This window comes from Quercus robur, chromosome 1 (genome assembly GCF_932294415.1).
Source record: "Quercus robur chromosome 1, dhQueRobu3.1, whole genome shotgun sequence".
In the NCBI taxonomy this organism is placed as follows: domain Eukaryota; kingdom Viridiplantae; phylum Streptophyta; class Magnoliopsida; order Fagales; family Fagaceae; genus Quercus; species Quercus robur.
This window is the reverse complement of record NC_065534.1, coordinates 24,547,534-24,564,303: the sequence shown is the minus strand read 5'-3', so window position 1 is coordinate 24,564,303 and position 16,770 is coordinate 24,547,534. Positions and strand designations below refer to the sequence as shown.

The 16,770-nt window shown below is 34.4% G+C and overlaps 1 long non-coding RNA gene across 2 annotated transcripts in view; it reads right to left on the bottom strand.

Moving 5' to 3' along the window:
- The window catches only part of LOC126726794 (uncharacterized), a 113,494-nt gene extending 97,519 nt beyond the window's left edge, over positions 1-15,975 (bottom strand). For both annotated transcript variants that reach the window (XR_007656070.1, XR_007656068.1), the window contains exons 1-2: positions 15,784-15,975; positions 14,339-14,396 (exon numbers count right to left, since the gene is read on the bottom strand). This is a non-coding gene — a long non-coding RNA (uncharacterized LOC126726794). The remainder of the gene's footprint in view (positions 1-14,338; positions 14,397-15,783) is intronic.
- Between the last annotated feature and the right edge of the window lie 795 nt (positions 15,976-16,770).

Sequence of the window (16,770 nt, the reverse complement as noted above, 5' to 3'; positions counted from 1 at the left end):
AACTTCGCCTCAACCATATCAGATCCCTCGCAAAGAAGAGCAGATTGGCAGCCACCATGAAAACTATATTGTTTCTTTCTAAAATCTTTTTTTTTTTTTTTTTTCCTTCTGGGATTCGATTTATCTGTATAAACTAGATTTTTCTTTTTGTGTGTTTTGAGTTTGGGAGATCTGAAAATTTTGCAGTTTTGAGCAAAAAGTTTGATTCGACAATGGTGGATTTTCTTGGTATATTTTGAGCTCTCAATTTTTTTTATAGATTAAATCCTTTTTATAGTGTTTGGTTGTCATGAAAGCGATGTAAAATTGAAGCAAAGATCTCCATGTTTCTTGTTGTAGTTGAGATTTTCTTTGATTATTGTTGTGTTTGGTTTCCTAGAAAATGAAAGAAAAGAAAAAGATATCTTGGTCTTAGGTACTCTATGTCACGTGCAGATTTTATTTTGTATTTTTTTTAATAATAAGTGTTGGCAATTGATGTGTTATGAAAAATAAATTTTTTTATTATTTCGTTTGACATGTAAGCTTTTTTCGTCTAAAGATAACAGCAGAAACTAAATTAATACGACTCTAAAAAATTAGAGACTAAATTAATACAATTGAAAGATTAGTGATCAAATTGAAATATAGTGTAAAGAATAGGGACTAACTCTGTAATTTACCCTTTAATTTTTTATGGATTTTAAAATTTTATAAAATCATTCTATCTAATTAGCTCAAATAATATAATTTTAACTATATTAAAATTATCAATTTTTAGCATTTACTTGTAAATGGGTATAAAAATTTAGTGGTAGTGATTATTATATATGGGAAATGAACAAGTTAATCTAAATGGTTCATGTCAAGAAAAAAAATGGTAGGCTAGCTAATATTTTTATCATCCTCTGTGGTGGAACAAAATATCTCTTATTTCAACCTCGAATAATTTATTTCTGGTTTCCAAAGGATTGTTGGTATATTGCTTTGAACGTTGCACTAATCCTTTGAATCTTGTACCAATGGGTATCATCCTCCCTAGAACAACGTTCTCTTTTAGACCTTTCAACCAATCGATATGACCTCATATAATTATTTATGGGGTATTTACTTATAAGGCATCAAAATTTGGATATTTGTAGGCGAGGGAGACTATTAACTTGTCTTTACGTTCTATCGGGAAAAAAAAATGACAAACTCTTTCATTTTTTTCAATTAAATAAATAAAGAAAGAAACTATTATATATATATATATATATATATATATAAAGAGGCTAAAATGCACTTTTGGCTGTTAAATTTTGGATTTGTTTTCATTTTTGCCTTTTATGTTTGAAAATTTTCATTTTGGTTCTATATGTTTGATTTTGTTTTCATATTGGACTTGTTACTTTTGTTTGTTATCTAACCGTCCTTAATATATTTTTCTACCTACAATAGTGAAATTATTGCATTCCACAACATTTTAGAGCTAATATTTCACTAAATAATTAAATAGAGGACACTTAATAGTTATATTATAGATGAAAATGAATTGCAAGACTAATATAAAAACAAAATTAAACATGAAAGGACAAAATAAAAAATTTTGAACATAAAGGACCAAAATAAAAATAACTTCAAACATTAAGGCAAAAAAAAAAAAGGTACTTTAAACACAAGCAAATGAAATAAACTTGAACATGTAATATTGTTTGATATTGAGTTTGAGTTTAACTCAGTGTTCGAAATAAGTTAAAGGAAAAATGCATAATTTTTAATACTTGTATTGGCTAGCCGGTTTACAATTCTAGAGCTAGGAATAACCTAATATATTTAGTAGAGTTTTAAAAATCGGATTAGATTAGACAGTTCAATCGGGAACCGAGCATTAATCTAGTTCGGTAAAACCCTTTTGATGCCCTATTTTTGACAAGAGGGCCCAATGGTAGAAGAAGCCCAACGATATAAAAAAAGGTGGAGAAAGAAAATAGTATAACAAAGACCATTGGGCCAGAATGATAGGAATAATGGTCTGCAAGCCCACAAAACAAGGAGTGGCCTCAAAGAAAGCAAATGGGCTGAGGAAGCCCCAAAGAATGAAGTAGTAAGCCCATGGGAATCGTAAGAAGTGGAAAGAAAGCAAAAAAGGGTCGGAGGAGCCTAAAGAAAAGAATTAGTAAACGGGATTGGTTCAAAGACCAATAAACCCAAAGGCAAAAGATGTGGTCATTGGGCCAAGGAAGTCCAAAGGATTTAGCAAAAGCCCATGAGAATGAAGGAGGTAGAAAAAAAAATGAAATGGGCCAAGGATGCCCAAGGAATGAAACAAGTTGAGGATGCCCGAAGAATGAAATGAGCCAAGGATGCCCTAGGAATGAAACGGGCCGAGGATGCCCAAAGAATGAAATGGGCTCCGGGGTGTTGAATGGACTGGCCTAGCAAGAATGCTGGGCAATAAAGACTAGAAGAAGGAATAATATGAGAAATTGGCATGGCAAACGTTTCAGCTTGCAAGCCCAGAAGTAATATAGCAGGAACAATGCAGTGACGTGGCAGGAGCACCAACCAGTCCATGGGATGTATCTGCAGTTGAGAGTTTGGACGTATGGATTATTTATGGATGCATGCTTGTGTTGTTCTTCACTACTTATTGGAGCTTCAAATCCGATTACCAACCCTGAAGAAGGTCATTTTGCTTTAGTTTGTTGTTCTTTTGCATTTCATGATTCACAAGCTTCTTTTGAAATTAAGTTATTTTGCATTGCGCTAGTGTTTTCTAAAAATTTATTGTTGAACCTTCTAAAAAGTCACTTTATTAAAGACATTAAAATATGCATGAAAAGCACAGAGTAGTTAGAAAGTACAAAAAGAGGAAAGAAAAAACAGACAGGTAATTACAAAAAACAGAAGAGAGCTAATGGATAAAGGGATAGAGTCACAAGATGTGAGTCCCCAAGTCATTTTATTGTGACTTCACATATCAAATATTCACTTCCTGAAGTTGGGAGTGGTTATTGTTGCATATAGTTGAGTTGTAGTGGTTATTTGATTCATTGATTATCTGTGCTCAAAACTTGAGGCTGTTGATACCCTGATACTAGAATTATAGAAACACAAGGATCAGTAAAGATGTTGATGAAACATGAATTAACTTTTGTCTTAGTGTACGTTTGGGTAGTGTTTTCCACGTCTAGCGTTTCCCCAATTTTTATTTTATTTATTTATTTATTTATTGAGAAGTGATGGGGGTTTTGTCTGTTAGTGGGTCCCGTGCACTGTTCATGGGACCCACAAACCTCTTTTTCACCAAAACTTTTATTAAAAGTGGGTCTCACGGCACTATTTACACATTTAAAACTTATTTGGCTATATAGTGTTTTCAATTTTTAGTTTTCCGCAAAATAAGCGGTATCCAAACACACCCTTAATTTGCAGTGAAGGCTTTGTGGGCCATCAAGAGCAGTTTGATAGAACCTTGTGGGAATTTGAGTGATTGGGATCAAGGAGACCCATGTACATCAAATTGGACAGGGGTTTTTTGCTACAATACAACATTAGACGATGGATATCCACATGTTCAACGATTGTATGAATTTAACCTTTCCTGATTTTTATTTATATTAGAGAGCATTATTGACATGAATAATGTTGCATATTTTAGAGCACTTTTTTCTTACTTTGTTTCTTTTGTCCTCCTCACACGATGAGATGTAAATTATTCCACTTTTATATGTACTCATTTATGGGTGCAGGGCACAACCTTCCTTAATTATGTAGTTCATTTGTGATTAAAAGAAATTTATTAGGCTAGGATCTATTATCCACGTATTTCCCAAAGATCCCTAGCATCTCCTAATGAATTTAAAATTTATCTTAATGATCTTTTCATTTGTTAAGGAAATTAATAAATATTGATATATAATAATTTATTGGCTACAAACACATTTTTATCTAATGCCTAGCATCATATTAGCTTTAGACGCTAGTCACAGATGCACATATAAGGCTATCAAGCTTTGATGAAACTTGGCTATTAATTGCATGTAGGCTTTTCTTATGAAGACTTAGCAATGGGGCTTTAATAATATTGTTTTGGGCTGCTTCTCCGCAGCCTACTACTACGTATGAATTTGTCAAGAAATTTATCACCATAGCTTGGTCGCTTATCAAATTTGAAAATATTGTAAGGCAAAGGATATCTGAAGGATGATTTTTTGTAATACAAATATCGTTATTTGAATCACAGTTTTCAAAGACCTCTTTCACTCAATACTCTATAATCCCATGGTAGCATTGGATTTACTTGTGTTGCTGATATATTTTTCTCTATAATTCAATGTTATTGTAAATTATTCCGTATAAATCTAAATTTGAGATTCCATTTATCTCAACCATTAAATTTTAAATTTATTAGTTAATTTCTATTAATAAATCAAATTGTTAATAAAATATTTGGATTTTTATTTGGTAAATTATTCCCCATTTCAGGTCGATTGCAAACAATGTTTTGAACAGCTCTTTTCATCCTTCATTTGGCAAAATAGGACTTTGAATGGAATGCGGAAACTTATAGTGTAAGACTTGAGCGACAATGTTGCTATCTCTTGATTAAAGTGACACCATCTTTTGGCATGGGTGTGTGTGTGTCCGTTCATGCTCTCTAGCATCTTCCTTTTTTAATGGTGAAAAATCAATTGGTGCCTTGTTTTGAGTACAGAATTTTGTAAAATTAAAAGGTATAATCTTCTAAATTAACTTTATAAATTTACTCTCGTCCTAGACTTTCTAAGCTATTGCTTTTGGCTCTTTGGTATTGCAGGGAGTTGCAGTATAATAAACTTTCAAATATAACATTTACAAGCAACTCTTATATACCTCCAAATGTCACTCTGTGGGTGGCACATTTAAGTGGAGAGCACCTTTTCTTTTCCAGCCAACAATGTTGGAGAAAGGCTTGATCTACGCAGTTTAATGCTTTCACCATGGCAATGCTATGTTCAGCAGTATGAACAGATACAGTTGTACCGCTGTGATCCAGCACATAAGTGAATAATTGCAATGCTAAGTTCAAGATGATTTTAATGTTCTGGAAAATTAAGTAATGTTTTATATTGATCAAGAAGGCAGCTTCAAATTCACACCCTCTCACTTATGACTTGACCCCAAGGATAGATGAACTATGCCTGTCTCATCTTCCCTTCAACAAAAGGACAGCTTTTTGAAACACTTGAAAACTGATGTCACCCTCCCTACTTTGTATTGGAGAATGTCATGTAAAAACAATGCGAGGAATATCACAAATTTATTTACAGCACATAAAGTGGGAAACAATTTAATGTTTCCTTCTAAGGGAGCAGATGCCATACTTGTATGATTCCTCAATCGATACATTAAACTGTAGACAAATATTGGCCCCTAGTAATTTTGTGAGCATAGTGTTTATGTCAGCTCCTTTTCCAACATGTTAGGATGTGAGTAAGAAAGTTTCAATCCCAGATGTTCTTCCCTTAGTCTAATTTAAGAAGATAAAGGGGGAAAAGTCCTAAAAGTACAAACTTATAATAATAAACCCCCCAAAATATAATCACAAAGCTAAGTACAAACTTATAATTTAATTTTCGTGATGTGTTTGAAGACTTAAAATTTCATCTCCCTATCTCTGCAAACTTTGTCCTCAAATAAACTGAGGTGCAACCAAAGCCAAATATGATAGCAGTTTCCCTACTGATGTTGGAGAAAACTATATTAACAATGAGGGTTGTTCACACACGCTAAGACAAATTCTTAGTGGACAAAATGAGCACATTACCTCAGCAAGTGCAACAAAGCTTACACCACAAGCAAACCAGCAAAAGAGAATTAATCCCATTAGTACCTCCAAATACTGCCAAAGAACACAGTAAATTCAAGAAAAGCAGAGAAGTACATCAACTTTCAGGAAATTTAGGTCCGTTAAGATGAATGTTCTCATAGATCCTTTAAAAAGTAAATAGTTCAATCAGTTTCAAAAATTTTAGCTACCAAGAGAAGAAAATTATATTCATCACCTTCAGCATGGATGCTTTTTTAAGCTGTTAGGATAGATTATGAAGTACTACAGATAATAAGAAACTAACCATGACTAACTGATAATGAAAAAAACAAAGATTACTGTGTCTTTGATTTTTCTTTTTATTGGACTCGTTGTCCTTTGCCTCACATAAAACAATGCTCTAAATAAATGAAAAGGCACTACATATATCTCCAACTCTATTTCCTCACTATAAATGGCAATCTGCAATAGAGTAATAATAACAGTTTCAAGTGTGGGTTGAGGCTGAGGAACAGCAGCTAGGACCTCCCTTACTGTAACAAATTTTTCTTTTGAGGAAACCACCAATGTAACACCAACGTTCAAACTAGAAAAGAATACTAATAGACGTTAGTATTGAGAATCACTTTTACGAAATTTAAATATCAATCTCTATTAACCAAAATAACATTCATATTCATAGAATAATCTAGTAACAGAGAGAATTAACAATTTCTATAATGGTCACAGATTTTGAGGGAGGAGGCCTGGCTACCTTGGATTAGTCACAGATTTTTGCTCTCTGTCTGATTTTTGTTGTTTTTGATTATATTATTATGGGAGGGTCCATGTTTTTCTTTGTCAAGTCCAAAACTTTTGAATTTTCTGTCGAAGAAGGTGGTATTTATTATTTATTACGTATTCTTGAAAATGGTCGAGATTCTTCACGATTTGTCACTTTGGGGAAGGAGAGTGCCAAGAGGCTGTTGTTTAACGTGGAAGAGTTGGCGTCTAAGCAATCACCTGTGCAGTTTTCTAGAACGTGTAGGGAAGGAAATAAGATTTTTATTATTCAGTGGGGGTCCAATGCTCATGGAAATTTTTTGCTTATTTCTGAACTCATTCATGGACGACATAGAGGGTCCATAGTGATACCGGAAGGAAACTTGGGGAGAGGATGGGGTGGTTTTGGTCTTCACTTAAGGAAGACATTAGAAGATTCTCTTCTCCGATAGGGACATTCCGGGATTAAAAACAGTGAACCCAAGCATCTTGTTGTGGTGGTACAGGAGGGGTTGCAGAAAAACTATGGCATTGTTGGAAGAAGCTGTGGGTGATTTTTTGGTGTCTTGTAGATTTAGGAATGTGGGAGATAATTTTGAATGGGCATTCATTGGTGTGTATGGTCCTAATGTAGGTAGGGACAAGAGGCTGATGTGGGAGGAGTTAGCAGGTCTTTATAGTTGGTGGAATTTGCCATGGTGTGTAGGTGGCGATTTCAATGCAATTTGATTTCCTTCCGAACGTTTGGGGGCAGAGACTTCACTCAGGGTATGTATAATTTTTCTGATTTCATCTCTTTTAATGGGTTAATGGATATCCCTTTGGAGGGTGGTAGTTACACTTGGTCAAACTCTCTGTCTGGCTCCAGGATAGATCGCTTCCTCTTTTCTTCAGAATGGGAGGAACATTATCCAAACATTCATCAAAAAAGGTTGGTTAGAGTTCTATCAGACCACTTCCCCATTTCTTTGGAGGGCGGGGATATTCGTAAGGAAAGTAGGCCTTTCCATTTTGAGAACATGTGGCTTCAAGTGGATGATTTTGTGGAGAAGGTGAAAAATTGGTGGAACTCTTATCATTTTTATGGAACTCCAAGTTACAGGTTAGCCATGAAATTGAAAGCTTTAAAGGGAGACTTAAAAAAGTGGAATGAAACCGAGTTTGGAAATGTAACCGTTAAGAGAATTAAACTATGGAATGATTTGAATGCCTTGGATTCTAAAGAGGAGAGGGTGTCTTTTTGTTGATGAGAAGTGCGATAAAGAGAGAATTTGCTTGGAGATTGAGAGGATTTCTTTATTGGAGGAGATTAGCTGGAGACAAAAATCGAGGGTGCTATGGTTAAGGGAGGGGGACAGCAATACAAAATTCTTTCACCAGATGGCTAAGGGTCCATTTGGATACAGCTGAAAACTGAAAAACACTGTAGCAAAATAATTTTTAAATGTGTGAATAGTACCGTGGGACCCACTTTTAATGAAAAAGTTGCTGAAAAGTGAAATTTGTGGGTCCGTGAACAGTAAAATTTGTGCTGAAAAGGGGAAAAAAGTCAAACTTTGCGGCTACCGTTCATGAACAGTAGCCGTGTTGGTCTCTCAAACGCGTGCAAAAAAAAAAAAAACAGAAAAACGCAAACGCAAACGCATCAACCGGACCCAAACGCACACTAATTCTAATAGGAGTAACAGTATTGGCAGTTTAAATATTGGTGGAGTGTTGACATCAAATCAAGAAGTTACTGAAAAGGGTACTATTTGGTTCTATAAAAGTCTTTACTAAGAAGATAAGCACATTCGTCCTCATCCAGATGTGCTGAATTTTTCGAGGATTTTTGAGGATAATGCTGGCTGGTTGGAAAGACCTTTTGAGGAAGCTAAGATTTTTGGAGTGGCCATGGATTTTGATGGTGATAAAGCTCCTGGACCTAATAGATTCCCTATGGTGTTTTTTCAGACTTGTTGGGCCATTATCAAAACTAATCTTTTGGAGGTTTTTCTGTATTTTTTTGATAATGCTTAGTTTGAGAAAAGCTTGAATGCTACTTTCATCTCCTTAATTCCTAAAAAATCTAATGCAGCGGAGGTAAGGGATTTTCGACCTATTAGTTTAATTGGAGGGGTGTACAAAATTATTGCTAAAGTTTTAGCTAACAGGTTGAAAATGGTGCTTGGGGATATTGTTCACGAATCTCGAAATGCTTTTGTCAAAGGAAGACAAATTTTAGATTCTGTTCTTATAGCCAATGAATGCTTGGATAGTAGGCTGAAATTAGGAGTTCTTGGGGTGCTGTGTAAGCTGGATGTAGAGAAGGCATATAATCATGTGAATTGAGACTTTCTCATTTATATGTTGGATCGTTGTGGTTTTCATGAAAAATGGAGAAGATGGGGGTTTTATTTTGTATCTCTACTGTTAAATTCTCCATTCTCATTAATGGAACTCTGTGTGGTTTCTTTGAAGTTCTAAAGGTATAAGACAAGGTGATCCCTTATCACCTTCATTGTTTGTCATTGTTATGAATGCTTTTAGTAAAATGTTGGATAAGACAGTGAGGGATGGGCTCATGTCTGGTATTAGGGTAGGTCCCACAGGAAACTCTTTGCAGGTGACCCATCTTCTCTTCGCTGATGATACCCTAGTCTTATGTGATGCTAATCTTGGTTAGATTATGTTTCTCCGGTTGGTGCTGTTTTGGTTTGAAGTAGTTTCTGGGCTGAAAATTAATATGGGTAAGTCTAAATTGGTCCCTATGGGTGTGGTTCCAAATATAGCACATATGGTGGATGTGCTAGGGTGCAAGCAAGGCTCCTTTCCAATGAAATATTTAGGTCTTCCATTGGGTGCTAATGTCAGCGATAGATCTATTTGGAATCCAACTATCGAGAAGGTGGAGAGGAGGTTAGCAGGTGGGAAACGACTATTTCTCTCAAAAGGAGGTAAAGTTACTCTTATTAAGAGTACTTTGTCCAATCTTCCAACTTATTATCTCTCTTTTTCTTATCCCGGTGGAGGTTGCAAACCGTATTGAGCAACTTCAACGAAATTTTCTCTGGAGTGGTATTGGGGATGTTAAAAAAACTCACCTAGTGAAATGGGCCACGGTTTGCACTCCTCTTCATTTTGGAGGTTTAGCTATTAGAAGTTTGAGAAGTTTTAATAGAGCCTTGTTTGGAAAATGGTTATGGAGATTTGGGAATGAGCGACAGGCCTTGTGGAGGAGAGTGATAGGGGCAAAATATGGTTGTGAAGGGGGAGGTTGGTGCTCTCTTCCCGTTATTGGCCCTCATGGAGTGAGTTTGTGGAAGTCTATTAGTCGTGGTTGGCCATCTTTTGTTCGTCACATCCAATTTGAGGTTGAGGTCGGGTTTACTGTTAGATTTTGGCCGAATATTTGGTGTGGGGACACCTCTTTGTGTGTGCTCTATCCAAGACTTTTTTCTTTAAGTCGAACTAAGGAGGCCTATGTGGCTGATTTGATGAAGTTCCCAAATGGCGTTCTTTTTTGGGATCTAACTTTTAGAAGATACAGCGAAGATTGGGAATTGGAATCCTTCTACAGTTTAATGTCTAGAATTTATGGAGCTTCTTTGAAAGGAGTTGGGGATGATAAGATTTGTTGTTTCAATCAGTCTTTCCCTTGGAAGACTGTTTGGAAGTCCAAGGTCCCCTCTAGAGTTGCTTTTTTGTGTGGACTGCAGCTTTGGGGAATATTTTGACTATTGATAATCTTAGGAAACGGCAGATTTTAATTTTGGATTGGTGTTATATGTGTGGGGAATCAGTTGACCACCTCCTCATCCATTGCTCTATTGCTTTTGATTTATGGTCTATGGTGTTTACTCTGTTTGACATTCATTGGGTTATGCTGAAAACAGTGGTGGAGCTGTTGGCTTGTCGGCAAGGAAAGTTTGGGAGGCATCGGACTACTATTTGGGTGGCTGTGCCCCATTGTTTGATGTGGTGCATTTGGAGAGAGAGGAATAACACGGCATTTTGAGGATTTAGAGAGATTAGTTTCAGATCTTAAACTCTTCTTCCTTAAGACTCTTCTGGATTGGGTTACAGTGTTAGGCTTTCCTTCTTTTTCTCCAGTCCATGATTTCATGGACTTTTGTACTTTATGCACTTGATTTGTTTTTGTCCTTGATGTATACTTCCTGTATACTCAGGTGACACCTCTCTTCTTTTTAATATATTTTTATTACTTATCAAAAAAAAAAAAAAAAAAAGAATCTAGTAACAGCAATATATACAATTGCGACCACATGACAATAAATATTGACCATAACAATAATTGGGCTTTAACAGTGCAAAATTCTATTTGATTTTGTTAACTCTCTTATGGATCGGCACATCGAGTGTCTAGCGATGCAAGTGGCAAAAGGTTGGTCTTGTTTTATTTTAGTTGTATTTTTCTTTAAGTAATCAAGGATCTTTTTGGAGCTTTAAGGTTTTCCAAAATGGCTTGTAATTTCAAACCCATAGTTATTTTATTGGGCTTCTTTTTTTCTTTGATTTTTAATAGTTAAGAAAAGATAAATTTGCAACTATTATGGTGTTGCAGTTTGTTTGATGCAATTCTTCCCTAAGCAATGTCAAGGACCCTAGGTGTAATGCCTACAAAAACTATGTGCAATGTCACTTATCAAAAAAAAAAGTGCAATGTCTAGATTTATCTTTTTTTACTTCTTTCTCTTTAATTTCCAGCAACTTGAAATCTTGCAACTAAATCATAATTCCACAAACTGAGAACCCTAAAAAGAATAGGATAAAAACCCTTGCACAATCTACAAACCAATATCTGCATTGCTGAGTTATTTCTAACAGCCAACCAGATCTGCTTTTCTTCCTTTTTCTCACCTGTTTTGACTGTTGAACTCCAAAATATACCCAGCTTGTTACTACCTGATTGAATCTTAATCAACCTATTTCTCTAGCATTACCAACCACAAATCCCTAATCCCAACATCCCCAACTCCCTCAAATACATGCTGCAAAAGTGAATATGAATGAGAATAAAAATTAAAAAACAGTTACTAATACATAATACCACAACAATCAAAAATAAATCACAAATAAGATCCCTACCAAGTACTAACATAATTATTCAATGATTCAAGTGTGCATGCTTCAAAAGTGAAAAATATACATCAAATAGAAGATAGGAAATATAAAGCATCTTATTAAACATATGCAACTAATAGCAAAATAAAACAGCAAATGTCCATATGTGAATTTAAAATGTAAGTATATTGCAATATTTTTCAAAAGAAGAACATGTCAATCTCTGGCTCTTTGAAGTATAGATATATATTTTTTTTTGATAGGTAACAAAAGCTTTATTGATAAGAGAAGTACAATGAGTTTGCAATAGTAAACTCACTGCAAAAATCTTTGAAGTATGGATAATATTTAAGGTTTTATAAAGCAGAGGATTCAGTTAAATAATTTTGGCATAACCATACAATTTTCCTAGGGGTCTATACATATTTCTTACCCTAGTAAACGAAAATTCCAGCCTCTTTTGTTTTCTAGGAGTTATAATGGACAAAATACTTTTATCATGGTCACATTAAGACAGTATCTATGGTGGTTAAGGTGAGCATAGACCAGCAATGCAAGTACATCTACTAGTCAACTTCTCAAACGCTACTAATAGTTCAAGCCCTTTTAAGTTTCAGGGATGAGAAAACACAATCAACTAAATGATGATGCGTTCCTTCATCACCCAAAACCAGACCAAGGAAATATGAGCTGCCTGAGAAATTTTTAGTCATGGATATCCAACACAGGGAGACTACGAAGAACAATGGAAGAAAGTAATCTTACCACCTAAAAGTCATCTTTACCAAAAATAATGCAAATTTCTTAGACGCAAGATTTTTTAGACCATTGAACTTCAAAATTCTAACCCATAAGGATTATTTCTGCATTGTAAACTAAAATAATTGAAGCTCCAGCCTTTAAGATCACATTCACAAGTACCACAACAGATTTCAGCATCAACATTGACATCTACGCTTCAATGGATTAGAAATAATGTAAACCAAATGAGAACAACTAGAAAACTAAAGAGTATGTCATATTCATAATACTAAGCAAACAGACCTTCCAGTTAACATGTCCCAAAACTGCTCTTAGGAGACTCTTTCATGAGATTTAAAATTTCACGAATGTCACTCTGCCCAAAAATGAAGAAAGTGAATATGTACAAGTACACATGTTGGTACACATCCCATAACTGAAACTCATTACATAGAAAAACACACCATGTAAGCATTAAAGTAAATTGCATTCTCAATTTCTTGAAGAAAGATCTGATGTGTGGCCAATCCAAGAATACATCCTGACTCATACAAAAGTCAAAACCCAAACTCACATGAAATTTAAATGTTCCGCAACTCAACCCCAGCTTCATTAAGTTGACAAGTACCTTGTGTTTTGTTATTCTCAAGAAGTGAATAGGGTAAAAATTAAATTACCCTAACACAAGACATTTCATTAATATGATGTTTCTAATCATTATAACTAATTTTTCCTAGCATAAACTACTCATAACACTTGGAATGGTTTCTCAGGAGCTGTGGCCAAAGAAGTACCAATGCTGGTAATGGAAGCAATCAAAAAGATAGTGTTTGGAAAGACCAAAAGGCTATAACTGACAAAATATGTCACAATGTTAACAAAGGTCCAATACAATAATTCTAGAATGTAACTACCAAAATTAAAAGGTTAATTAGCTAACTATTGAGATGGCAGTGCCATTATATAAGCTGTAAATGCATCCTGGGTGGAAATTTCAACCCTCCACCTTTAAAATGAGCTTATCTTGCTAACAAATTCTATCTTACACAAAAATAAAACATACTATGGTGGCTGCCTTTTAATGTTTATCAACAATTTACGAGTGCTTACATGCACATTTGTACCAAACAAAAAAATGTTTATTGCACATGTCACGTAAATTAAATAGTCAACTAAAATTGATAAACATCCTGAGTAATGCAATTTTTTTCTCAGTTCCTCTATTTAAAAGACCATAAAGAAGCAAGCATGGAGAATCAAAAGGAATTTGTTTCCATTGACATGTAATCAAAGTAAAATGCACTTACACTAATGGCATTCTTTTAAATAACCTAAGATCCCCCACATCTTGAGGTATGACATGTGTTTATTAAATCCTGGAAGAAGAATAGGTGACATAAAAACACTTTCATGATAAAAGCATGTACATGTTTGTAAATGGACTATTATAAAAGGCATTGCCTAATGGCTTAGAGAAAAGGATAACGCAAATAAAGTATGAGAACATAGTCTAAGAGGATACATGTTCTGGCACTCACATATGAAATTATGTTTCCAAGGAGCACCAAAGCAGCATCTACCTGCATGGAAATTAAAATGAACATTAAATTGGTAGCTCAAACAAACAATTAGAAAAACTTGCAGGCTATGTTAGTAGATTTCCCAACAATTAGATCTTCTAGGCTGTGTTTATTTCATACTATCAACAAACCATAGAAAGGTTGTCTATCATCATAACTATAATTCAATAAGGCACTTATAAAAAAAAAACTATAATTCAGTAAGGCATAACTGACTTATAAAAATAAAAGTACACAAACAAACAGACAAAAAGGGAGAGTAAAAGAAAAATAAGTTCAAGAAAAATACAAGAACTTGAGCCCTCAATATACTGAGACTATCAAAGAAGATTGACACTACCAAAGAAGAATGTACCAACAGAACTTACAACAGCTATATTGACAATACGAAAGAAGATTCCATAAAAAGAAAACTTACAACTGCAGTTGAACATTGGTAACCCATGCAAGAGGCAACTCCATATAGTACAGTCAAACTGCAAAATTTTCTCAAAAGAATGAGTTAGTTTTAAGTTTTAAGTATAAGGATAACAATATTAATTAGAGCAATACAGAAGACATATTTGATCATTAATAGGATTTTATTATTTTGTGATACATAAAAATTTTCTCAAAAGAATGAGTTAGTTTTAAGTTTTAAGTATAAGGATAACAATATTAATTAGAGCAATACAGAAGACATATTTGATCATTAATAGGATTTTATAATTTTGTGATACGTAAAAAGTTTTCTTGCAAAAAAAGAGGAACTCAACCATACAAATCTGAAAGATTATTACATGATTAGGGAGAAGGCTTAAATTATAGAAAAATGCTCTCACTTTCCAGCATCCCTCTTATCCTTAGCACTAACAAGATCTATAGATATTGGGTTGATCTGAATAAACGACCCATCTGACTTGGAGACAGTATTAACATTGCTCTTACAATAATTCTCCTCCACCACAATACTCCTCTCCATGTTAGCAAATAATAATACCACTAATAATACCACAGAATGCAAATACACAATTTCTTACTCCCCCCCCCCCCCCCCCCCCCACAAAGGGAAAAAAAAAAAAAAAAAAAAACTCAGTGGCATCATTATCATATGCTGAAATTACAATTAAGTGGTAATAAAAGTAATAGACTTGAACAAAATTTAAAGTTCCATAGTCACTCACAATATCTTAAGCAAAGTCCCAAAGAAAAATGTTAGGGTTTAGCACACCCACAAAGAGATCAAAAAAAGTGAAGACAAAAAATTAATTGTCAAAATTGTTATAGAATGAGTGAGAAGGTAAAAAAAAAACCTCTATATTTCACACATAAGATACCAACCCTCTAGCAATATACAGCTACATAAAGTATTTGGGTAATAAATTTAAAACCCTAGTTTCCATAAAGTAACAAACATAAAGATGTTTGCAGCCTCCAATTCCATTCTCAAACAATCCAACCAATCCACAAAAGGTTCAAAATAAACCATCAATTGATACCCATAAATAACAAAGCGCACGTTAGGGTTTTTAGTATTTAATTGCTCCCCAATTCAAAAGCCACCGAATGGTTATAACAACTTGTTACACAGAAAATCAATCAAAATAACACATGAAAATAGTACAAAAGCGTTCAAATTCATCTCGAAAACAAAACCCAGATAGGAAAACCCAAATCAACTGCGAGAGAGAGAGAACGAACGATCAAAAGACACCGAATAGTTATAACAACTTGTTATACAAAAAAAAAAAAAAAAAATCAATCAAAATGACACATGAGAATAGTACAAAAGCGTTCAAATTCATCCCCAAAACAAAACCCAGATAGGAAAACCCAAATCAACTGTGAGAGAGAGAGAGAGAGAGAGAGAGAGATTGATCTTACCTAGGAGAGAGAGAACGAAGATCTTACCAAGGAGAGAGATAGAACCTGCCGAGTAGAAAGAGAGAAATCGGTGGTGTGGCCGGGACAGATGAGAAGGGAGAGCGGAGAGAATGTGGAAAGAGAGGCCTCTGGGATTTGTGGAGAGTGAGAGAGAGAGAGCCGTTAGGTTTTTACAAAACTGATACGTGGAGAGAGAGGATGAGAGAGCCGTTGGGATGTGTGCATTTAAATACATAAATTTCGATTTTTTTTTTTTACTAAACTGCCATTGTATTTGCCTGTTTTCATTTTTTTAATTCCGTGTCCAAGTTTTACACAATTATTCACTTTTTATTTATTTATTATAATTTGGTATTATAATGGAGTTGTTTGGATTTATGATTTTCGATAACTTATTACTTTATTTTCATCACTTATCATTCAAAATATGTGAATCTCACGCATGTAATACTTGTTTGGTTTTGTTTCTATTTTTTGTTTTTTTTGTTTTTTTTTTTTTTTGGCTGTGTTCTATTTTTTGTTTTCATTACTTATATTTCATATTTTTGAATGATGAGCGAGTGAATTCAGAAAATAAATAAATAAATAAATTATTTTCAAGTTATAAAAACTGATTTATGATGGTAATTTCCTTCACAAGTTGGGCCCCATGGTCAGTGTGTTGTCCCATCACACCGACACATCACACCTACGGCTTTATTTTTTAGTCCAGACCATTACTTCACTTTCCTTTTCTCACTTCCTTCACTCATTCCTTTACCATTACACATTTCTTCGACTCCCAAGCTCCACGAAAAAACACTCTATACTCACTGCTCCCTCCCAATTCAACTTAGTAATCAACATACAAATTTTGTCATATTCTCACCCATTTATTTCAACAGCATCAACACCCATATTTCTAATTCCAGTCTTTACCCAAATGTCACATCCCACATAAAATCCCAACCAAATACTTAATATTTGGAGCCAACACCACATCTGAAA